We start from the raw sequence: 26152 nt of genomic DNA, 5'->3' as shown, positions 1-26152 counted from the left end.
AGGAGATCAGTTTTTACAACGAACCATGCGACGCAATTTCGTTGAATACTTGTGAATCATTCCTCATCTGATTTTCCAATAGAAAATTCATTATGGTACTTAAGATCAAAGTCAGAACGTTTATACTGTGTACGTATGCCCTACAGAATTAGTGACAAACACATGTATTCTAAGAACAAGATATGAGGCACCTCAAATGCATATTTTGTGCTGTTTTTGGAAACTCTTTTGTATCTTAAATTTCTAATTGGGAAATAATTTTTTTATGAAACTCTTTCTTTGCAGTTCCTGTCTATGTACAATTTTTCAAAGGGAGTTTGATCCGACGACTTTTTAATGTCCTCTTGTTAGCTAACAACAAGTTGCAACCAATGAGTATGATTTCTTTTTTGTCTTCCTCCTCCTTCACCTTATCTAGCCTTAGCCTCCTGAGTACTGAGACATTTGTTGTTTTATTTTTAAGGTTCAATATAATTCTACATTTAAAAAGAAAGTCACTGAGATGAGGAAAAATGCTGAAAAAAATTCTTCAGGTTATATGCAGATATATTATACATACAGTACATCTTATATCGTAATCATGTATGAAGTATAGTACTGAACGCCCCTGGGATGAGGTGCAAGCCCACCGACCGCACCCAGGCCGAACCGAGCTAACCGCTAACACCTTAACGACCAGTCCCGCCATCCCTCCAAGTCCGTGTACCATTCCACCCCAACAGCCCCCCCACATTCCCCCCTCAAACGGTCTGAAGTGTACGCCGCCTCTCCCGAAGCGTCAACGGTCTGAGGTGTAGGCCACGGGAGGAGAGTCGGTTCCGCTGCTGGGTCACCAGCTACCACGCTTCGACATATACATGGAGACTGGCCGAGAGCGTCAGCAGTGCCGGAGGGCCGCCGCAGGCGAGATCTGAAAACGAAGGAAGACAACCGGAATGATGAGGAAAGGATGATGCGGGGTGAAAGGAAGTGGCGAGAATGAATGGGATTCCGTATGTCTGATAAAGTTATCTAATATTCATCCATAAGAGTGAGGGAAAATCCCGAAAAAAACCCCACCTAGGCAACTCGTTCCAAGCGGGAAATTGAACCCCGGCCCGCTGGGTTCGGGAGCGAAGACGCTACCACGAGACCACAGCAGTGGACGAGTCTATTACTGGTCCAATGATTAAGTTTTTTACACCCTAAATTCAATGTGAGCGAGAAATGACCGAGGAATTTTTCCTGATGTCCACTGTTACAGAAAAAGTTATTCTATGTACCGCAAATCTACAATACGAGCTTCCCAACTTTACTTCCTTCTCGGAGGAAGCAAAGCTAAAAAAAAAAAATGTTAATAATAAATGTCCAAAATTTATCGCCTTTGGTTGGATCTCAATTCTTGGATGAGACCTATATCACGGTACAGATATTTTATTTCATCTCTGCCTCTGTGAAACGTCACAGTTTGCGTTGAGGGAGAAAGGAGACAGGATAAAGGTTGTATGCTTTTAATACTCTGATATCCATGACTAAGGTAAACAACTTGAAATTTAACGGTCACTGACCGGCTGAGATATAATGAAACATCTGTAATGCAAGATCAAGAACGATTTGTTCTTGTAGGAATGCGCATAAGATTTTCTTACCACTGACTGGCACGTATATTGTATGTGAATATCAAAAAATAAAATATAATTGCCCACATAGTAAATGTCTGATTAAAATATAGGAATAATGCCTGCCCTCTATTCTTATTTAAAAAAAAAAACAATAGTCTTGACTGTGCTGTTTGCTGTCATATGACTTCCCATTAAGCACATTGAAGTCGTAAATTATGTTAGTTTGCGAATAACTCACTTATTATAAGTTTGGAATAGATGAGTTTCGTAATACATTTTATGACGGGTCGTTGAAACTTTGGAACTAGACTGTACGATAACAAACTCGTTAACTTAGTGCGGTTTATTCTATGCAGGTATTACTTTATAGTAGTGGAAATATTAAAGCACGTAGTGAGAAACATGACCCGAAAGCTAAATTGAAATGCAATATTAAAATTCTGGAGCCTCATCTAGTGTAAAACAATACCAGCACTTTGGTTTTGACTGGCAATAAGTGTATACTTAGCAAAATATTATTTTTTTTCGGGAAGAAGTTTGTTACTTAATAGCAATATAAATTAGTCATCTGCTTTAAAAGTACTTCTCCATTGGTATCAATTTTCGCTCCGCCTCTATGACTCACAGCTAGTGCGCTCTCTTTCATTCGACCCTCAAGACTGGTCAAGATGGAATTTATTGCTCTCGCAACTCTCATCTCATCTAGGATCTGCAATACTAATAACGAGCTGGGGTGAAATCTTAGGGGTAGTAAGGACCTCCAATACTGATGTAGAACTTAAAGAATTGGGGCTCCGAGTTTTGGGTTTATCAGTTACTCGTCTGGAAATGGGACATGGCTTTATCAGGGCTGAGACAGGGAGACAATCTGTAAGCATCGGATTTACAAATGCCATACAGGACACCTGTCGGACTGGAACAAAAATCGCATAATAGCGGGCTAATGAAACCCACAAAAAGACCTTTCAGTATCAGAGAGGAAAGAGGCTCTAAAATGATTAGAAAAACTGCAAATCTATGAGCAACGCCTGGCCGTTCTCAAGACGGTTTCCAGGATAAATATTGCACTGATATTGAAACTTTCCTCCACGTCTTGGGATCCTGCCAGCATGGCATGCTCCTTCGTAATACTCACCCTCATACTGTAAGGGAGTTTCTTGCTAAGAGTCTTTGAAATCCACCAAGAGGTATTCTGCACTGCTACAATTGGTAGTACCCCACATGTCGATGTAATTGTTATTGATAGAGAACATAATAATGTCGTAATTATTGATCCAGCTGTTCGGTTTGAGACTACTGTTGATCGGATTCAACAAGTACACTTAGTAAAGTAGAATATTTATGAGTTCTTAGTACTTGGTGATATCGAAGTAATAGGTTTGTTTTTAGGTTCTCGTGGTACAATCTAAAACTTGCTTGTTGAATTTTGTAAGAGATTTAATGTTCCAACCAGTACATTAATAATGTTATTGTGGTTAAATATTCAGCACAAATTCTCAGAAACTATTTACATAGACAATGAACTCTAAAAAATTGTTTATATGAACAGTAAAGCGGTAACAAATTCTAATAGTATGTATAATTTGTTTGGTTTATATTGGGATCTTTTGTATTATGTTGTGAGTTGGAATTGTTTTTAATTAATAGTAGGCTTTATTCTGTATCTTTTAGGTAACCCTTTTCTTTGGGCAGCTACCTTATGATTAGAATCCTGCGATTGGTTACTTTGAATGACGTCAGATGCACATGGGTCATAATAGCTTCGCTTGCAAAGGAGGGCTCTGAATCGTCTCCCCGCTCCGTTCCGTGTGTTACATATCTGCTTATTCTTACAGGGCAGTAGAGGCATGAACAATGAAAATGCTACTCACGTATAAAATATACTATGAAGTGGATTTAATAACACACAAAACACTTATTTAAAGCCATCTTATATACAATCCATCAATCAATCAATTTAGGGCATTTCGAAACCTAAGAGGTTTTTAGCCTCATTCACGATATATCGCTATTCGTTTCTGTTCTCTGCATCTTCTTGTCGTCCTCCCACTGTAGAAAGATTATCATATACTTGGTCCTGCCAACGGAGACGAGGTCTACCAAGAGATCTGTACATCTTGGAGAATAGTCGAAAGCTTTTCGTAGAAGAGTCTTCATCACGCCGTAGAACGTGTCCAAGCCAACGTAGTCTTGGACTTGCTATTAAGGCTGTTATGTCCGGATCTTTATAAATATCCCTTAGTTCACTGTTCAAAATTCTCCATGTGTTATTTTCTTGAATGGGACCAAAAATCTTCCTCAAGATTTTGTTCTCAAAAGTAAAACATTTGTTTTTTTTGTGTGCGTGTGTTAATATCCAAGTTTCACAGCAGTATAGGAGAGTTGGTGGAATCATTGTTTCATAGCATCTTAATTTTGATAATCTAGAAAGGAGTTTAGAACTAAGCAATTTATGAAGGGAGTAGTAACACTTATTTGCCGTAACGAGTCTATATTCAATTTATTTCCCAAATAAGCTTGTTTCATTAATTATATTTCCTAAGTATTTAAATTCAGTATCTTTTTAAAAATCCCAATCATCTATTATAAGTGCATCTTATGTACAGTAGAAGATTATTTTCACAATAAGTAAAAACCCAGATCACATATAGATTGCTCTTTCCTATTTTAAGATCGGTTGCACTTTGAAGAGAACAACCGCCAGGATCGCCGCCCGTCCGCCGTAAACGAACACGAGATGATAGTAGAGTCCCTAATGCAATTAAAATGGGAGTTATGACGTGACTTCTTATGTAACAACTAGATGGCAGCATAGTAAACCTAGCAAAAGTTGTTACCGTCAAAACCTATAACGCCGAGCAATCTGGGTATATATGATCTAGGGTGAAACGAATCTAGATTCTAGACAGGCCTACTTTTCACAATATATTTTTCATCCGAAAAGTGAAAGCCAGTGCTCATTATTGTTCATTTATTTACAGAGTTTTGAACATTTAAATTGCACTTTTTAAAATAAATAGATATATTTTATCAAAGCGATAATGAGTTTAGAAATAAATAATATGTTAATTTATTGAAAGAATTGAAATTTGAATATTCACAATTAAAAATGAATGAATATTGAAATATATATATATGAAATATATTTTGGCTCTGATGTTTCAACTTCTGTTCATTTAGAAATGTTTGTAGGTTGTTTTTGTCTCCATGTAGGCTATTACCGTTTCTAATGTCAGATTACAGAAATTAATTATGAATTGGCCTACTTGTTTTACACGTGAACGTTGTAACTGGACAGAACCTATGTATGTATATATCTATAAATAAATAGTGGAAATTAAAATAAGACAATAACTTAAATCACAATAAAAAAACAAAAATTATTTACACTGACTTATTGCTTTACGAGTCTGTACATTACAACGAGTGACTGTAGTAATTTTAAATGTTTCAAAAGAAAAATTACTCCTTCTTTCTGATAAAATACGTTTTATTCTTTACTAATAAAGTGCTCGCTACCAAATTCTCCTATTGGAACACTCATTTCCAACCATCTAGCTTTGTTTTGTTTTGACCGAAGGCTTTACGTAACCAAACGCAGGACTTTACTTATGATCAGGCTTAGAGACTTTAGACCCGATAGACGAAAACAGTGCGGTTTCAAGTTGGAAAGCAGGACGATAGTGGGAGGGGGCAGTGATGGTAGCGACCTACCTGTCGTCCCATGTGCTTTAATTACTCATGTACTCGTAAGGCAGGTACTGTTCTGATAATAAAAACAGTCCCGCACGCCTAGTTCACGTTGTCAGAAGAGAGGACAGGAGATAGCAGTCTAGTTTTGATGTGTGCATGTGGTTATCTATCTGATTAGTCGAAGAATATAATTAACAGTAAGTATGCCAAAAATGAAATATTCTAAGACGCATTTATTTGTGCAGGAGTTCGGAAGTGATTATTTTGAAGTTAATGGGGACCATGTTACATTAAATTGTGTCATGTCAGACTAAGGGGAGACAAAAACGATACATTAGGACCCATTGTAACTCCCAAAAACGCATTTCACATATAAACATTTTGTCTCTTAACACAGAAGAAATTCCACCTGTGACAGATTAACGTATAAATAAAGAATCCGAGTTCTTCCTAGTTCTATGTGAAATGATGGTGGCTGTAAACATGTCATTTAATAAAGTAAATAACCCTAATTTAAAAGCATTCATGGAAAATTATACCAAGAGAATAGTCCCTACTGACTCGAAGTTTCGGTAGACTTACTTGAGAAAGTGATACAACAAACAGCAAATAATAAAATCTGGGTGTCGATAGATGAAGCCACTCAGTCGGAACCCTCGTGACTGACAGTTCAGGAAAAAAAAATTCTACTAACCAGTGAGGTTATGGTTATAGAAAACGTCAATTATTCGTCTGCAGAAGCTCTAACATTAATTGAGAAGATAACGAAAGTAAATCATCAAGCATCCGCTACACCAGCTAGTAATCGTGTTAAATAGAAATTAAGCTCAGTTTTGTGTAAAAACAGTGGATATGCCATATTCTGTGACATAAAAGACATGCTAGCAGGGAAAAAGTCTACGGACACTGCTGGGGTAGCGAAGACAGATTTCAATGATTTAGAGTTTTATCGTTTTGCACCCATTACATCATGTGATGTAGAACGAAGCTTCTCCCAATACAAATTTTGTCTTGCCGACAACCGAAGAAAATTTAGTTTTGAGACCTTGAGAATGTGTGTTGTAGTACATTGTAACAGTTCAAATAGTATTCTAGAAGATAAAGCTGGAAAATAAACAAGTTGAACAGAATATAAATTTTCATTACATTACAGCATATTGTAAATATATTGTATAGGCTATATTGTGGGGATTCATGGATTGTACATTATAAGTTGTGTATATTGTGTATGATTCTTATGTATGTTGTGTAAGTATTGCACATGTGTTTATGGAAGAAGCCGAAAAGAAATGCATATTAATTTATTTTGAAGAGTTCACATTATAGGTTTGTATTTTAATCTACGTATAGATTTTTTTTTGGTCCTACAGAATTTTTCTCCTCTTAACAATCATTTTATTTTAATGTTTGGTAAATTAGTTGTCTTTCTTTGGAACGTCACTGTACAGCACCAGCAGACTGGACTGGACTTGGTTTCATGTACACATGTCTTCCCCTCTGCCGACTCCCATCCACCTCAAACACAGTGACAAAGCTGCCTATAGTATGGTCTTAGTAAACTTGTTCTATCGGGTCCAAAATCTCGATGTCTGCTTATGATATAACTGCTGGAACTATTCCGTTTCTGGCCTCCGAAAATACAAGTCACCAGATCTTAATTGTCCCATTGATTCGTTCGAAAATATGGTATTCTTAAGTCTCCGTAATTTCTTTCCTGCTTGTAATTTTATTCTTTGGCAATTAATATTTGTTTCGATCTTCAGTGACATTTTTTAAACATGACTACTCCTTTGATGACTACAAAATTGCAGATGTTCAAAGACCGATTATTCTGCTTCCATGTGGCGTAGAATTACGTCATTACTTAGGCCTATCTTCCACGTTTGAGTTACTACGTCTCATTCCATCCATTTCTATAATACTAATGATTTTTTATTATTTTCTCTGAGGACTCATTCTTTCTCCTCACATTTTCATATGAAGAGAGCAAATTTGATTACGCAATACTTCTAAGCTTCTTGAGAGCAGTATTATATTTCATCCCGTAAAAGTAGTAGTAACTCATATACTAAGCAGTTTCAATCATTTGTGCAAAACAATAAAGAGAACATTAAAGAGTGATACTAGTATTAAATACTTTAAGTTGTACGAAACAACACCAGTTGTTCTCTGGGAAAACAAAACATGTTTGACAAACATAAACAGTAGCAAATTGAAGCAGCTGGAATGAGATTACTGTGAACTGTAGTTAAATAATAGGTAATAAAACAGTACACATTAAATATGAAACTAGAAGGAGTAATATTGAAATATGGAAGTCTGTTTGAAGACGTGGATGGCTGTCACTTCAGCGGATTAATCCACATCGATAAAACTGAAAAATGTTCAACTCAAAAATACGTTACAAATTTCCGGTCATCAGGAAAATAAAGTATTGGTCGACCAAAGAAGGAAGAGGAAAATTAACAAGACAAGAATTATAAGCGAAATTTGGCGGGAAGTCCACTGATGAAGAAAAAAATGAAAAAAGGAAAAATTGCGTTACGTCATATGAAATATAGGAAACACTCTACCTATAATATTAATGGAAGATCGATGACTGGAATAATACGATTGCTAACAATAAGTTAATTTCCAAAAGAGTTGCCAACACTACCACTACTACCACCATTATCATGATCAAATCATCTTGATCTGTTTTTCCGGCGTCATGTTGAGCATTTCTTTCGTTAGTAAAGCAATGTCTCAAATTATCGTGTATAATTTTTAAAATGTCGTTGCACAGTTATTTTTGTTTGTATTAGTTCATTAGGCCTAATAAAATTTGTGGTCAGAATTTGGATATGAGTGTTTTAGTCCCGAACGTCTTCATGGTTTCATAAAGGATAGCAAAAAATAAACTTTCATCGTCGTATTTTACATTGTACATCCTTGATCTGCGTAGTCCTCAACTTTTTCCTCTACGGGCTTATTCTTAATACTTAAACATTTATTTTATGTGTTACCCTACATTTAGAAATCATGTTATGCATTTCATTAATAGCCTATATATTTTCTTCGTATTACGTTATATTTCACAACGATTTAAGACATTCGGAGTGTTGAATATGCTGAAAGGTTTTTGAGTCTTTACGATATATCATAGTTGTGGAAACCTCTCCTTAGATTTTACAATTATTGATTTATTAAATTTTAAAATTTTCAGATGTTTTTATTATGAAATCATCTTCATATTGTGTACTGTTTCACTCTTCTAGAAATGCATATAGCTTAAAGTTCGTTCATTAACTTCGTTATTAGAAGTGCATTACATTGTTTCATAGAACAAATAATATAGAAAACTACACAAATAATTATACATACTCCCAGTTTTAACTACGGCTTTCACAAATGACAGATGACTTGAATCCATGTTTCTCAACAGTTTTGAAAACAAGGTCTCTCTTTTTCTCTTATTACTTTAGTACACCCCCTGGTCTAAGGTGTAGACTAGACTGTAGGACATGCTAAGGTGAAATTTGTCCACCGCTATGGAGTAACGGTTAGCGCGTCCGACCATGAAACAAGCGGTTCCGGGTTCAAATTTTGGTTTGAACTAGTTACCTGGTTGGGGTTTTTCCGGGGTTCTCTGTCAACCAATTGAAGCAGAATTGCTGGGTAACTTTCGGCGTTAGACTTCGCCATCATTAATTCACATATAATCATCATCCATACAATAGTCCGGGTTAAGTTTAGGGTGTGGCGTGCTGTACTTGTGCAAGAGCGCGGCCGTTTGGCTACCTAATCATTCACAGAATAGAAATGGTAAACACAATAAGCCTCAGGCTGCAGTGCAAACCTTCGGGTCCCTCCTCCGTTCAAAAAAAAAAAGTGAAATTTGGTAGGAATTTAAAGATATGAAAATAATAGTTAGTTATGTTTTCATTTACCAAAAAATAGTTTAATGTTTAAATTGTCATAAAACGACTTTTAAAAATTATTATTATTATTATTATTATTATTATTATTATTGTTATTATTATTATTATTATTATTATTATATTCGCCGTCCTCTATTAAGTCTCTCCCTCCCCCTCCGGTTGAGAATTACTGACTTAAAGTGAGAAAAAAAAATTTAAGACAGAGAAAATGATATTTTGACATATGCGGTAGAATCATCAAGAGTATGTGAGATATTAAAAACTAACTCCAAAGCAAAAGATACAGACAAAAATTTGTACTTTCGGAAATGAGTTACGTTCAGTGATGAGAATGGGACATAAGAGAGGTTCTGAGCTGATGGTTCAATGTCAGCCCGAAGGACAAAATAAATTTGGAAAATCAAAACTAAATTACACTAACCGATTTCACTCAGAAAAAATTGAGGGAAATGCTCAGACTGTGGTGGTGGTGGTGATGATGGTGATGGTGATGGTGATGATGATGATGATGATTATTATTATTATTATTATTATTATTATTATTATTATTATTATTATTAATATTTCGATAATAGCGATTATGATCAATAATATAGATAATAAAGCAGTTATCAGAGAAACACAACTGTAAGACATATTTATAACTTATATTAGATTATTAGAAGCGTAATAGATTGAAAGAAAAGTATATTAAAATAAAATTAACCCTCCAGTGCTCGCGCCATAATTTGTGACACCGGTACTCGCACGGATTGCATTGGTAATCCATCTCTTTTTTTATAATCAATTATTTTGCATTATGAATATGCAATTTCAAAGCATATGTATAACAGCAAAATTACTTTACTGATTCTATTAAACTGTTTGTGATATAAATGTGAAATTTGTTATTTAAATCAATATTATCAATCTAATAAAATGAATGGTATTCTGACGCAAAGAATGTAATTAAAATTTATACTGTTAAAATTATATAGATTTTACTGTTAGTTATTATAAACTACACTCTAAAGTTATAATTATTTCCATTATCAAATTTATTCACGTGATAATTTATATTACTGGATAAAATAACAATTGAAACAATGTAAAATGCGTATGCAAAGTTCTTATGAATGGTTTATAGGAATAACATAAACTACAAACAACGAAATCGAAAATATGCTCTTGTATTCTTTCCTGTTAAAAATACTCGCATTAACACTCGCGCGGATTAAATTTGTAATCCAGTCTAAAAGTATATGAGCCGTTCAGAGCAGAAGTGATGTAAGTCAAAAATGGGTAATGAGGGTTAAAGTAAACATTCTGTAAAATACAATGCAAAGTAGCAATTAATATTCAGTTTATTTAAACTATTAGTAGTCAGTGGATATCAAGAAAGCCATATTAATTGCTACTTTGCGCTGTATTTTACAGAAATTTTACCTTAACCCACATTACCCATTTTTGACTTACACCACTTTTGCTCTGAACGGCTCATATATTGCTACAAAGAAAAAAATTCTTAATTGCATGCAAATAGTTCAGACATCAGAGCTAGACTGTAACAGGAAGGTACTGAAAATTTCATCCTATCAGCACTGAAAGCGGAGGTGTGGTGAGTAATAAACAGCAGTGTATTACAAATGTATGCCGCGCGAGTACTGGGGGGTTAAATTAAAACAGATTTCCTGAATATGTTAAATTATGAACTCGAGAAATCGAAGGATACTCGAAAGTCTAGAAATACCGGTATCTCTTGAAAACAAAAAAGATCAATGGAACTCCTGCTTGATGTAGGTAATGAAATTGATCAGTTATAATTAAGTATGCTAAATGAGTCCTGTAATTATAATTGTCGCTTCTTAGCAGTCTAAAGAGGAGTATCAGAAAAGGACAGAATGTTTTCTTTTGCACGGTATAGTGAATGTGGCACGGACAATCAATACGATGGGATATTCTATCTTTTAAACTTATTGTAAGAACAAAGAAAGAATTGCAGAGCATGTTAGTAGAACATGGAAGTCACTGGAGCCATCAGCATGTATTTCACGTCGAACGATCTGCCAGACTGCGCAATTTGTGTAATATGGCTGTAGCAAGTAAAACTTTATAGTGTCATAAATGGTGCGGAACGATCTGCAACATTAAATTCGCAATTCCATACTTTCTGTAATTCCCTATCGTATTTTTCCCCCCCGAAAACAGGGCTTAGAGACTACGTGATGCCTGTAGTGAACTGATGTCGCATTTTATTATTACGTTCCCTAAAGCAAAGAGTAGTTAGCAGATCGTCATATTCGTCTGTACGATATTCGATAGGTCTTTGAATTCGTTATACATTTGCAAGACTTCTTATTACGTCTCCAAAATATTCATTCGACAGGCTTATTTAATAACAGTTTTCATTTCGTTGCATTATTATTATTATTATTATTATTATTATTATTATTATTATTATTATTATTATTATTGTTCAAAACAATAATATTTATTACTCCACCAAGGCCAGTGGAGTCCTGCAGCCCGGAGCCGTGGCGCTACTGCTCCTGCGTTCGTAATACCGCACCGCGACAGTTCACATTACGCCGGCAGCTCCACTCGCCTTGGTCGAGTATTACTATCATCAAACGCCTCCATAAAACTACCTAATGGCGGCCCTGTTACAGTTCTGATTCCGTTGATATTGATTGCTTTGATACTCGTAAAAGATATTGAAAAATCCAGTAGCTAAAAAGCTTAATGTAAAGGTAAATTTTTCCTTTAAAATAATCGCTTGTCCCACAAATGTATGTTTTACAACTTTTAAATCAATAGATGGAGCGAAGTACCGATTTCACCAACATGTTACTAATATACAGTTAAATTGTAATTTGACTTAATACGGAAGTTAAATCATATTTTAATTTGTTTGCATTTCACTAAACTAATACGCATTTAAAACAAAGTCAATTAATTCAATTCCCAATTAATTTAAATCCTGGTTGGGACAAGCTACCTGGTTGGGGTTTTCTCTCAACCATTTGAAGCAGAATAGCTTGGCAACTTCCGGCGTTGGATCTCGGATTCTAATTTCGCCATAATTAATTTACATATCATCATCATCATCATCATCATCATCATCATCATCATCATTCATACAATAACCCAGGTTAAGTTCACGGTGCTGCGTGCTGTACTTGTACAAGAACGCGGCAGTTCGGCTACACAATCATTCACAGAATAGAAGTGGTAAGCACAATAAGTCTTCGGGTCCTTTCTCCGTACAAGGCAAAAAAAAAAGTCATCACGGCCTTCGGATTCAGAGTAAAATTGTAATTTCGAAGACAATGTGTCCTGTTAATGTAAAAAGTGACCTTTCTAGTGAGTTCATTTGTTACATTACTACAATAAAATGACGTCATAAACAGAGGTAATCTCAAAACTTATTAAAATTATCGAAAAAAAAAAAAAGACCAAGGTAGAATTTAGAAAAAAAGAAAAAGGTTGGAATTAAGTATAAATAGATTTAAATGCAAAAAAATCTCATCCCAATGTCTTCAGCAATATTGAAGAAAAACCGCATAATATGAAAGTAGACGGCAAGAAAATAATCAAGCAAAAAAAAAAAAAGACGTCATGGATTTCCGCTGTTACAATGTCTTCAAATGTAATATTAGGCTTACATTAAAAATTTGTTATCCATGTTATTTAGTTATTTATTTTCCTTATTTTAGGCAACCGAAGATTGATTAAACATTTCTTCAATAAATGTATAATTTAAATAATATTATGAAGTTCTTAACTCATTCATTTCATTTAGTGTTCTGCCCAAGGATAGGTCTTTCACTGCAAACGCAGCATTCTCCAGTCTTTCCTATTTTCTGCCTACCTCTTCATTTCCTCAAATTATCTTAATGCCGTCTAACATCTGATATCTTCTTCTACCCCGAACTCTTCTCCCGTTCACTATTCCTTCCAGTGAATCCTTCAGTAGGCAGTTTCTTCTCAGCCAGTGACACAACAAATTCCTTTTCCTCTTCCTAATCAGTTTCAGCACCATTCTTTCTTCATCCACTCCTTCCAACACAGCTTTATTTCTTATTCTGTCTGTCCACTTCACACGTTCCATTCATCTCCATATCCACATTTCAAATGCTTCTATTCGTTTCTCTTCACTTCATCCTAATGTCCACGTTTCTGCCCCATACAATGCCACATCCCATACAAAGCACTTCAATAGTCTCTTCATTAGTTCTTTTTCCAGAGGTCCGCAGAAAATGCTCCTTTTTGTATTAAAAGCTTCCTTGTCCATTGCTATCCTCCTTTTGACTTCCTAGCAGCAGCTCATGTTACTGCTTATAGTAGCCTATTGTGAGTGTTAATATTTTATAGTAGTATTGAGTAAATTTATGTCCTTATAATTTCGTGTTGATTCAATTCAAAATAAAAAGTTTATTCATTTAACATCATTTAAATTTTCTTAAGTAGTAAGATATCATAAAAATACTTACAAGCCATTCTTTGGTTATGATATATTTCAATATTTTATTTATTGACTAATATTTGCTGAATCCTGTCAAGATCTATATATTTTAATACTTTTCACAGATATCAATAAAATTCTTTACCAGAAATTCTGTATTTTATTAGAGTTATGAAAATATGAGTTAACGTTTATTACTACGATTAATCTCTATCGCCATCAACTTATTCTTTCTCCTGCTGTCGATCTTTTATATAAAATTTGTATATGGATTGTAAGAAAAAAATTAATTTGAACTTATTTTTAGAAGAACACTAGCAGTGTATAAATTAATCACATCTGCTGCGGTGAAAATCACATGGGATAAAAGTAAATATATATCGAATCTATAAAATAAAACCATCTTCTCTTCAATAAGGGTGACCACAAAGATTCAGAAAACAAAGACATATATAAAAGTTTACAATGAAACAATGAAAATATATACAATAAATTTCAAAATAAAATTAAAGTGAATCATATTGCTTGAAATAGAGATGAAACTACAAAATTTGAATTGAGTCCTTCAGAATTTCTCTAAGCATTTTCTCAATATTATAAAATGTGATTCCCTTTGGTTTTAAAAGGATATAGGTGTATTTGGAGATGGTACCACGAACTTCGAAAAAGAAGTCCGTGTACTGACCAACGATTAGCCATGATGTTATACTGCTCAAAAAAAAAAAAAGAGGAATGAAAGGTTCATAGATGATTCTGTTTTCATCATCAGTAAGTTTTGGGCATCTCTTTCAAACCTGATAGTCGGGTTTAGTATTGTTCCTGTGTTCTTTTTTCTATCAATGACAACAATATCTGCTCGTCTTGTTGAATCATCTTCCGAGATACAAAGCACTTCTTCATGGACTCCTAATCCTTTTTGTCTTAGGATGTCAGCAAGTATTGTCCTTACCCTGTAATGGCGGTTGTTCCGCAGTAACTCAGTCTTTCGGCAGAAACCCAACACATGTCAAGAAACGTAAAACAGACTTCCTACACTAGTCTAGTAAAATTCAAAATAACATTTGATCAGCAACAAATAAACGATATCCTAATAGATTCGGCTAGTAAAAATTATTTTTTAAGAAAACATTTTACGGAAGACTATAAAATTAGTTTTAAAATAATATGGGACTGAAGTCAAGGGGGACATTGTATGGCCTATGAAACACATTGTGTACGTGGTCTACAGTTTGAGAGGAAGTAGTTTGTTTTGGTAAGGGATTAAATTAAATACCACGTAGAAAACTATCTGAAATCGGAAACCACCCCATAAGACCAGGTGTCAGTTATACGTACTGTACATGTTTTTGTTGGCGAGTCTTATATGTGGACGTTATTCATATGATCCCTGTTTTCAGCTTAATAAAACTGAGCCTGCTGTAACTTGTAGTACCGGTATTAAAATTGCCAGCCTTACACATTTTCACTCCAGTAAGCACATGGACAAACAAATCATCCTCGTTCTACACAGCAAATTCCCACGGGCCTTGGAGGCAGCTTCCAACGCTCTGAACACACTCGTATCATTGCTTCATATTAGCCGCTTGGACTGTCTATCATCTTTAATAAAGCATGCAGTCACATAGGTGTAACATGGTTAGACGGTAACCTTATTGACTATACACTGTAGCATTAAAACTACTGTACTCAAAATACCCAACTGTAATCTATACAGTTAACTGAAGGCTTCTTACGAAAATGGACTTCTGTATAATTCGATTCCGGACAGATCTAGTGAGATTTATGATGGACAAAGAAATATGAGCACTTCGGTTTCCCCTACCATTGTTATTCCGCTAATTCTTCATAATTTTTGTGTCGTATTATCCCGAGTCATTCATTCATAATGTTCTGCCCAAGGGACGAGTCACTATCAACAATGACATACGCCTTCTCTTCATATGCACTGCGGAGAGATTTGGGATTTAACTCAGGCATATTGGTACACAATTTAGTGACTAGAAGTTGTGCACCGCCATCTCTTCTAGCCCCGACGTAGAAATTTTACATGGAAATCTTTGATCCTGCCGGGAATCAAATCCTGGAAGAAGACACTCTACCACAGAGCTAACTCGGCGGATCTGACCATAGATTTTATTTTATTTTAGTAGGTTATTTTACGACGCTTTATCAACATCTTAGGTTATTTAGCGTCTGAATGAGATGAAGATGATAATGCCGGTGAAATAAGTCCGGGGTCCAGTACCGATAACTAACCAGCATTTGCTCGTAATGGGTTGAGGGAAAACCCCGGAAAAAACCTCAACCAGGTAACTTGCCCCGACCGGAAATCGAACCCGGGCCTTCTGGTTTCGCGGCCAGACGCGCTAACCGTTAATCCACAGGTGTGGACCCTGACCATAGATGTTAAAGCGTTTATAAATAATCTTAACAAGGAAAATCCACTAAACTCAAGTTTCTTCCCAAGCTTTGAAAGTGAAGATTCTTGCATTGTAGTCATCTTCCATTTTCTGAAATAGCCGCCTTGCATAATAACACTATCAGAGAATTCTGTGATAATTTGTAATTCTCAAATGTTCTCGTAATACAGTTGTAGTCTGTGATTTCATGGTTATAATACTTGCTATTATATACGAAGTTCGCTGGTTCTTTGACGGAGATAACCGGATTTAAGGGTGATGAAAAATTCTTAGCATGGTTTCCTTCGACAGGAAAGTAACACTGGGAAGTCAGGTCGTAAATTGACGGGATGGTACGTAAAAGAGTCTTTTTCTGAGTATAACATGCAAAACTTATTTCTGTCTCTCTTCGCCCATAAAAAATTTGAAGCTGACGCAATGGACCTAGCATGAGGAGCCTAAGTGCTCGCAAAACAGATAAGGTGCTGCGCTTTTTATGGTACACTAAAGGTGAAATTATACGGTTCAAATTTCTTTCAATTTTACATATTCAATTTTCCAATAGTGAACGAAACGCGTTCAGTTGTGCATGCCTTTTCCCACTAAAAATGATAGTGCATGCGGAAATTGAAAGCTACCCATCGCTGAGGTTATATTGTGCGTTGTTTCGTTCAACAGAAGCATGTAGCGAGCAGCTGATTGTTCTAGGTGGCCGTGAGTATTATGAAATGTTCAATCACAATTTTCGGAATCAAATAGTCAAATAGTCCTAAGTATTGGATTTATATATATATATATATATATATATATATATATATATATATATACACACACACACACACACACACACACACACACACACAATGAAGATGACGTCAACACTTCACATCATGTAAACACAAAATCTGCATGCGTCTTGATTGGGCGTGCGTTTTCAACTTGCGATTTTCAGTATCCTCCTCAGATTGCATGCGTATACGCAAAAATAGCTGAACCTCTTAGATACACCTTATGATAAAATGTTATTGTAGTGTAGTTTGTTCTTATGTTCGCGAACACAGGAAATTCTTTATACAGGCTTTGATTTCAAACCTTCCCAGTCTAAATAAGTAATTATTTAAATTGAATTCAATTTAAACAAAAAAGCACGTCAATTTAGATATTTAGGGGGAAGTCTGAAACCGGAGTTCATTGCATTTTAGATTTCACCTCCAGCCACCCCCACTTTGAAATTTCACATGGCACCCCTATATTTTTGTACCTAAATATGAAAGAGCATTCAATTGTTTATACACCTCATTGATTTGTTTTCGCATCTTTTGTTTTCTATCGTCGCCTGGCAACCTGGATTGTTGTTATTGTTGATTAGAGCTGAAGAGAATAAAGCTACAAAACCTTATTGAGCATTTCATGTAAAAGTTGTGTTTGTGTATTAAATTATTTTAAAATGGTGTATACCCTTCAAGAGAGAACATAAATCATCTTTATTCATTAAATTTAGGAAAATACACAAAATAAGCTGTGTTTTCATCCTACAATCAACTGACAATAACAAAAATACATGTTGCCAGGCGACGATAGAAAACAAAAGATGCGGAAACAAATGAATGAGGTGTATAAACAATTGAATGCTCTTTCATATTTAAGTATAAAAATATAGGGGTGCCATGTGAAATTTCAAAGTGGGGGTGGCTGGAGGTGGGGATGAAATCTAAAATCGAATTAATTGAGCATGATTTCAGAGTTCCCCCTCAATATCTAAATTGACTTGCTTTTTGTTTAAATTGAATTGAATTTAAATAATTATTTATTTATACTGGCAAGTTTTGAAATGAAAGCCCTGTATACTAGCACTAGAATGGAAACAGCATATTTGTATTTCCACTTCTTATGGTTATTCTAAAAGATGTGGAAGTTCTCTAGGATTATGATTTTAAAATCGGAATTCTGAAGTAAATAACTATTTCTGATCCTTCTCTTAGCCTATATATCTAGGTATTAGAGTGACAAAATACATTTCCTGTGTGAAAGAGTAGTTGGTGATAACTGTGGCACATCTGTTAAAGTAATTTCTGCCGGTGCTGCTAACGACTGCTCATCACGCGAACAACTCTTCGCCTGAAATCGTTTGGAACGAGTGCACTGACACTTAGCAGCGATTATGTAACTGTGCAGCACCGACAAGTAAGAACAGTTTGAAATTTTCGTTTTTCTTTTTCAAACTTTCATACAAGTAAATGTTCGAATAATAAGTTTTATGAAAAGTTTCCGTCATAAACAATTTTATGACTAGTTTCCGTCATAAACAGACACGACGGAACTTTCCAATAGAGCTTACTTCTAGCAGATTATCGGCATAAAATGTTGCTGTTGCAGAAAATTACTTAAAGGTGTTCATAAGTACCATTAATTCACATATTTCGTATTGCAGTAATTTTACGTTAAAATATAATTTCTGTAACGCTTATACTTCTTATTCGAATTTTCATTTTGGTAGCACGCTATCCGAATTTATATAGTGCACTCTTGTTTTCAGGTGTAATATTAGGACATTAACAATATCTTCAATAGTAATAGAATTTTTTACCTTTTTCATGTATATACTAGTTTATACATTAGAAAATGATGATGTAATACAAAATATTAATAAATTTAACTATATATGTGGAACAATAAAAAGAAACCTCAAACAAACTAGGAAAGAAACTAAATTAAAATTTTATAAAGTAATGGCAGTGCCCATGCTCCTATATGGCTCGGAATGTTGGACATTAAGAAAAAGTGAAGAGAGAAAAATAGAGGCCGCCGAAATGCGATTCCTAAGGAGTATAGCTGGCTACACTTTGTTAGACAAAAGGAGAAATGATGACATAAGAAAGGAATTAGCCATCTTTAAACTAATAGAGAAGATACACCAATATAGAACTAAGTGGAGGGAACATGTGGAAAGAATGGAAGAATACCTCAGTCCAAAACTGCTATTAGATTACAGACCAACAGGAAAAAGAAACATTGGCAGACCAAAGAAAAGATGGACTCAACAAATGTTTAATGCATGAGACCGGAACAAGGTTTTAGAGGTTTAAACCTTGAAGATGATGATGATGATGATGATGATGATGATACTAGTTTATTTCAATTAATTTAATTTAAATAAGAAACACGTCAATTTAGGTATTGAGACGGAAATTTAAAACCAGTGTTCATTGCATTTAAGCTTCCACCCTACACTCTCCTCTTTGAAATTTCAAATGACACCATTAATCTGCATCCATACAATTCAATTTTCCATGCGCGTACTCATACAGTCTGGGCAGGATATTGAAAGAATCAAGTTGAAAGCGCACGTTCAATGAAGATACATGTCCGTGTTGAGTGTCATCTTACTTAATATTGAATATCAATCCAATACTTGGGCCTACTTGATTCTCAAAATTGTAATTGAACACTCCATAGACACTCTTATTTGCTATAAAATCAATAAAGCTAATCGTATTTGCCGCCATTTTCAGCTTAAAAAATTAAACTTTACCAAACAAAGTAATTTTCAGTTTACTCACGTTCACCTAGACGTATGGATACATCCCTTCTCCGCAGAAGTGAAGGGAAAAGATGCAAACAACATTGTCTGTTGCAAGTTCACTCTACAAAATGCTCTACGCCCCGCGGTATTCAGACCTTAGGGTGAAACACGCGTTTACATTTCGGTAACAGCTTTACCAACATCCTTACTTAAAGTGATTTATTAATTAAAGCATTAAAATAATCTTAAACCATTTAAGTTACAGAAACATTATGTATATGTTGGAACTAAGACTATAATGCAGAGACGTTTATGAGATAATACATGTATTTTTAAATGTGTTTAAAAGATATTGAGTTCAAAATTCTGTGACTTGATGCAAGAACAACCAATCTCAATTTTTCATCAAATTGAGGTAAGTTGTGCAATCATCTCAAAATACTCTGTACTTTTATATGAAAGAACAACCAAAATCTAAAATCTCGAAGACCTGTTGAAGTGATATACGCAGTTCAAATCACATAATTAGTTGTGTATATATATTCAACATGCATAGTGCAGAGTACCAGCTTTCAGAGAATGTCATTGGTTGTTATTGCATTAGGCCACAGAATTATCATGTAAAATAATTACTTCTTTGAAATATATGCGCAAAGATACAAAATGGTAGAGCATCTTTTCCATTCATACTATGCTAAGGATTCCTCCCTTAAAAGAACTGTCACAGAACTTGTATATCTACTTGCAGAAACAGGTGCAGTGAATAACAATACAGTTCTCCATTCGTCCCCTTGCTTCCCAATATCGGTCTCACTCCGTCTTGTCAACTTAAGGGATTAGGTACAGCTTACAGCAGTAAAATTTTAGGAAATATTTAACATTTTTTCCTCCATTATTGTATTTTGCACAATAATGAAAATTGGTATGTAAAACACTATTCTTCTGCTATGTGAAAAAAATATTTTTATGATTTAAAAAAGTTATTTACATTTTTTTCTCAAAATTCATAATGGTGGCAGTTCACTGTGCAGTGATGAAGCCTTTCCTTCATAACTCATAAACTTGTTAACTTTTTCATATTCTCTCTCTTTTATTTTATTGCTGAAACTCATGCTCTTTCAACTACATTCCTCAATAAATAATATCTATTTTTTTATTTTGTGTTAGAAGAAAGTACTGATATTTGACCATTTTTTTTAAATGTATTTATTTTTTATCAGACAATCTATCAAAGTAGAGAAGTGATCTTGCATTATATTGTAGATACCACATACATAAATACATACAAAATATTTCATCACAGAATGTTGGATAGTTTTTTAGTTATGTGGGAAATGCTTCATCACTGCACAGTGAACAAAATTTTGAAAACAAAAATGTAAATAATTTTTTTAAATCGTAAAAATATGTTTTTCATATAGCAGAAGGACAGTGTTTTACATATACTAATTTTCATTATTGTACAAGATACAGTAATGGAGGAAGAAAATGTTGAATATTTCTAAAATTTTACTGCCGTAAGCTGTACCTAACCCCTTAAACAGAAAATCTAAGAATCGGAATGAGTTCTGTCAACATCTCCCTATCTTCGCATATTATACTCGTTTTATTACAAAGTAAATCTTCCTCCATGAATTATATTCTGGTCAACATATTTGACAGCAACGTTATCTAAATATCGGATATGACCTCATACTTGCATTATGACATTCAGTACATAATTTAATTACTGTGGGTCACATAGAATCATAAATAAAGATTTTGAAAGTGTTGTAATAGTAATGTTCATTCTTGCCTAATTGGATTGTGCAGAATTGGGAAAATGTCAAGAGTATAAATCAATTGCGTGACGCAGTAGCTCCGCCCGCATCGTCCTCAAACCTGCCTCCCTTACTTCGTCACCCCACTCACTACCTGTTTCTTTTCGCAATTCAATTAAAGGGAATTGAATTTGTGTGATTAAAATTTCAGAGCTTTGGTCCACACGCCATAAATATCGGATGGAAGGAAACTTATTTCATGGGTTAAGAAAACAAAGTTCTTGTTGAAGTTGAGGCGATGTTTCATGAATAAAACTCCCTTTTTATTGGCACTTCTTATGTGGTTGAGTTACATGATGTGTGTAAATGTCTTGTAGTCAACGTTCATATGCACGGAGCGCTTCATTTGCAAATGTGTAAGGAAAATAAGTCCAGAAATTATAAGTTAAAGGAAAACAGCTCATGTCCAATTTGTCGGTAGACTGGTACATTGATAACACATGTACACTAACATTAATATCAAATGTATATAAAAAAGAATTTTAAAATATTTATGTAAATAATTTAGGCTTAGTCGAAAAGCTTCTCTTAATCAGTCTCATTTTTGTTGTTGCAAATTTCAAGAAACATTTTGAAAATTAATAGAATGTGATGACTTTTTGTTGCAAGTGGAAAAATTCGTATTGCTGTGTGCTATACCGACGATATACTGTGATTTTAATCTTCAATGAACATTTAATGTCTCCGAAATAACGATAGGCAAATATTGTTGTTTATTGTTAGTAAAATAACATTTACAAAAATACAATCTTAATTCTTCCCTGAAGGAGTAAAATCCCGTGCTCAGGGAGTTATCTAAACACATACTTAACACAAACAAAGGTAATTATTTGACACAGAGAGGGTCAAGAAAAAAATTATAAGAAAAAATTAACTTTAAAAAATACAATTTCAATTTTAACATTTTAACTCATGCAAATACATATATATATTAAATCAATATATATTCTTTAAAAATTAAATTCCTACCGCTATTTTTTAAATTTCTGAAACTAAAATTTTCCAAATTTGGATATTTTTCAATTATTTTATTATAAGTATAACCTTGGACCAAAGTAGGAACCGTGGCTAAGAGCTGTGTTTGTGAAACACTTTGGTTCCTCTAGTCCAGGTATGCTCATTCTCTGACTCCCGATTACGTTCTGTAATCGCAACCTTCGAATGTAGAGAGTGCTGTTCTTCGTTCGAAGCTCGACGGATGACTGCGGAAGGCAGTTCAAGTACTTAGTAAACGCACGAACAGTGCTGCACAATGACACAGTCAAAAGCTTCTGTAAGAAACGATCATTCCGTACAGTGTGGGAGGAAGACTATTTTTGTTGTGAAAACGTAGTGTTTACTATATTGTAAGGTACTGTCAGGAATACTACTGAGCAATATAAAACGACATTATTATACGCTCTGATATCCAGAACATGCCGAAGTGACAGGGAAGCTGTTTTCTGTAATATGTATTCATGTATCAACATTATTATTATTATTATTATTATTATTATTATTATTATTATTATTATTATTGTTGTTGTTGTTGTTGTTATTACTAGTACAATTATTGTTATTGTGGTGATTTTATTCCAACAGAAATACGTTATAAAATAATTTTTCAGGGGTGCAACGTGCACTACAGTTTCAAGAATTGAAAGCACTTCGTGATAGGCCAAACATTGAAGAGAGTCGAACAATTCAGAGTCTACGTTTAGGAGCAAGTTATGAAGTATGTTGGAAATTAGCTAAGGCACTAAAAACCCTTCACGGATGGTGAATTTGTAAAGATATCTATGGTGCCTGAACAAAATATATTTAATTACATCTCTGTACTGGAACAGCTCAAATGTGAATTCACAGAACATAGATTTAATGATTTTAGATGTATGGAAAGTGATATTAATCTTTTTTGTTAATCCCTTCATAGTAAATTTACTACAGTCTGTGAGAGTGCAGTTCCAGGACGAGTTAATTGATTTACAAAGTCATGTAGAATTCAGAACTAAATGCGGAGAATGACTAGCCAAGCATAGAAGTATTAAAAAATGAACAAAACGCAATATCCCAAGATGAGCTTATTCGCTGTCACTCGAAATACAGTATGTGTGCAACAATTATTTTCGAGAATGAAGGTTGCTAAATCTAAAAATCCAAACATAGATCCCGATTAACAGATGATAATCTTTTGTGCATTGCAGTAAATTCGTTGGAAATAGATTTCCGATTACTTGCAGAAAAGAATAGGCCTACACATATTGAATGTGGAATATGAAAATAACATTATCTATGATATAAAAGTATCATAACTGTATAAGATATAATAAATAATGTAATAACTGAATATTTCCTTTTTCAAATTCAGTTTATTAACCGTATTTGTAAGACAGTGAGAGCGATGCCACGGGCGGTGTTGCAATGTAGTTGCGGAGCCCACTGTGTGTGTTATGCAGTGCAGCATCATCCGTGTAATCGGCGCTTTTACAATTTTGAGCATACCTGCTCTAGTCGTATAAAATCGAATCTTTTAATTCCATATTTATGATGATACAAGTTGAATTTATTGCAATTTTTATGTACGAAGTTTAATAAGGCAATATAATACATTAGTTTAATTTCCAAAACATTAAAATCAGTGAAAAAAGCTCGGATGATCAATTGTTTTATTAAGGCATATTTTAATTATTCTTTTCTGAATAAGTATTAGTGGAGTGAAATTAGAATTACAAGCATTTCCCCACCCTAAAATTACATACTGGAGAATGGATTGAAATAAAGCTCAATAAATGGGACGTAAAATATTAACTGGTAAATTTAACGGAAGTATAACAAAGATATAAATTGTTTTACGTAATCTATTGCATAAATATGTAATAACTTATGTTTATTTCATCGTAATATCATTATTTCTGTACAAAATTAAAAATCGTAGTAATTTTTAAAACGAACCTCTGATTCAAATTAATAACTTATAATCATAAATAATAATAGAAGACATTATTACAAAAACAGCCTTAGTCATTTTCAACGAAATTAAGGACACATTTGCTACTATTTGAAATGTTTATAGACTACAAAGACGACTCATGTCAGGTGCAATAACCACAAGAATAAACACCAATTGTATGAACACACCTGACGTGTTATTTTTTATGTTTTTTTTTGTTCTCCTGAAAAATATCAGTTTTGACAAGGTCTCTTTTTGTAATAATGTCTTCAATTATTAAGCATCTGCAGTATTCCACAAAAAGAAATTGCAATTTTTTAAACGTCTTTACCGTATTTTACACTAGAATTTCTACCCATTTCGCTGAAGAATAATGATCCGCTATCACTGTCATCCATGATGGTGCCCAAACTAATTGAATTACAATATTGAATTGTCACCGTTCTCCAAGCCAGTTGTATATAGTGATGAAAATTTTGGTAACAATTTTCCCCTTGAGTACGTATTTGTTTAGTTTACACGCGCATTTGAAAGTGAAACAGCATTTTGAAAGAAGTATGATCGAGAAATTAATTACACGAAAGAGTAAAAAATCACATAGAATATAACTTAGATCTTCGCATGAAACGAAGTGAGCTGTGCATGCATAGTAAATGTAAAAGAAGGGCGCATAAATATAAAGAAGTCTGGAAATCATGAACCATGCACCTATTAATGATTTTTTCAGCCAGTAAAAACTAATGACTTGTAAACGTTAGACGTAGTACATCAGCTCCTCGTGGTGCAGACACTGTTGCGACAATTGAAGGGTTCAGAACCATAGTGGGCCAAGCGCCATTTATTAAAAACGGAGAAAGCAAGGGTTAAAGTTAAGTGAATACCATAGTTTAATGAAGATTGACATATAAATTTAGTTTCAACTTTTATACTTTATATTACTTGCTATATGTTTGCATTGAATTATGGTTAATAATTTCATTTTAACCCTTATTTTCTACGGTTTTAGTAAATGGCGCTTGGCCCACTATGTCTCTGAACCCTTCAATTGAGGCCTTGAAATAGGAGAGGTGCTAAGTTAAGTGCTAAAAATAAGAAATAGAGTTATCTGAGACACACTAATACTACAGAATCTGTGGAGTGTTGTCCAGCGTCATGCTACTGGTCTAAGTTTGAACTGCTTAAAGGTCTCATGTCACTTGCCCCGATCGATATTAAACTTTAAATGGTAGACCTACATAGCACATATCAATGTGAAAATCTCAATTTTGAAAAAAAAAAAAAACACTTAATTCCTTTAATACTTCAAAGCCTGAATGTAGACTATTCAGTGAAATTCTCAGATAATTATATTTGTTATTGCTTGTCTCTTAATCAGTATCAATGTTATGGTAGATGAAACGTGACAATGCCGCTTGTTTTGGAGTCATTATTGTTAATGCCGTCAAAGATTTAAATGAAAGACATTTGATAAGCTGCTGGTTAATAAGTATACAATACACGTGGAGCTCTCGAGGCCGTAAGCAAGAAAGCAAAGAAAGCAACAGTTAGGTAAGACACAATATTCCCCCCCCCCCAAAAAAAAAGCAGAAATCTGTCCATTTTAGAAAGTCTTCTGCGAATGTTTCTTCTCATATTACTAGTCCTGCATTCTCTTCAGTCCAAACCCAATACATACCCTATTATTTTACACGACCCTTATTGCTCTTTTTATCCTGGCTCTAGAACTTCTTTGAAATGAGCGAAGTAACCTATGTCGTAATAATTTATTTATTTATTTGTCTAATGGCTAGTACATGATATTTACTATCATTGACTGGGACCTA

General features: G+C 34.2%; 1 protein-coding gene across 1 annotated transcript in view; it reads left to right on the top strand.

The window, feature by feature from the left end:
* Positions 1–26152, top strand: part of LOC138691390 (uncharacterized) — a 1027639-nt gene that overhangs the window by 546839 nt on the left and 454648 nt on the right. The gene's annotated exons all lie outside the window — the stretch shown is intronic.

This window comes from Periplaneta americana, chromosome 16 (assembly GCF_040183065.1).
Source record: "Periplaneta americana isolate PAMFEO1 chromosome 16, P.americana_PAMFEO1_priV1, whole genome shotgun sequence".
In the NCBI taxonomy this organism is placed as follows: Eukaryota; Metazoa; Arthropoda; class Insecta; order Blattodea; family Blattidae; genus Periplaneta; species Periplaneta americana.
Note: the sequence above shows the minus strand (reverse complement) of the source record. Positions and strands in the feature narration are given on the sequence as shown.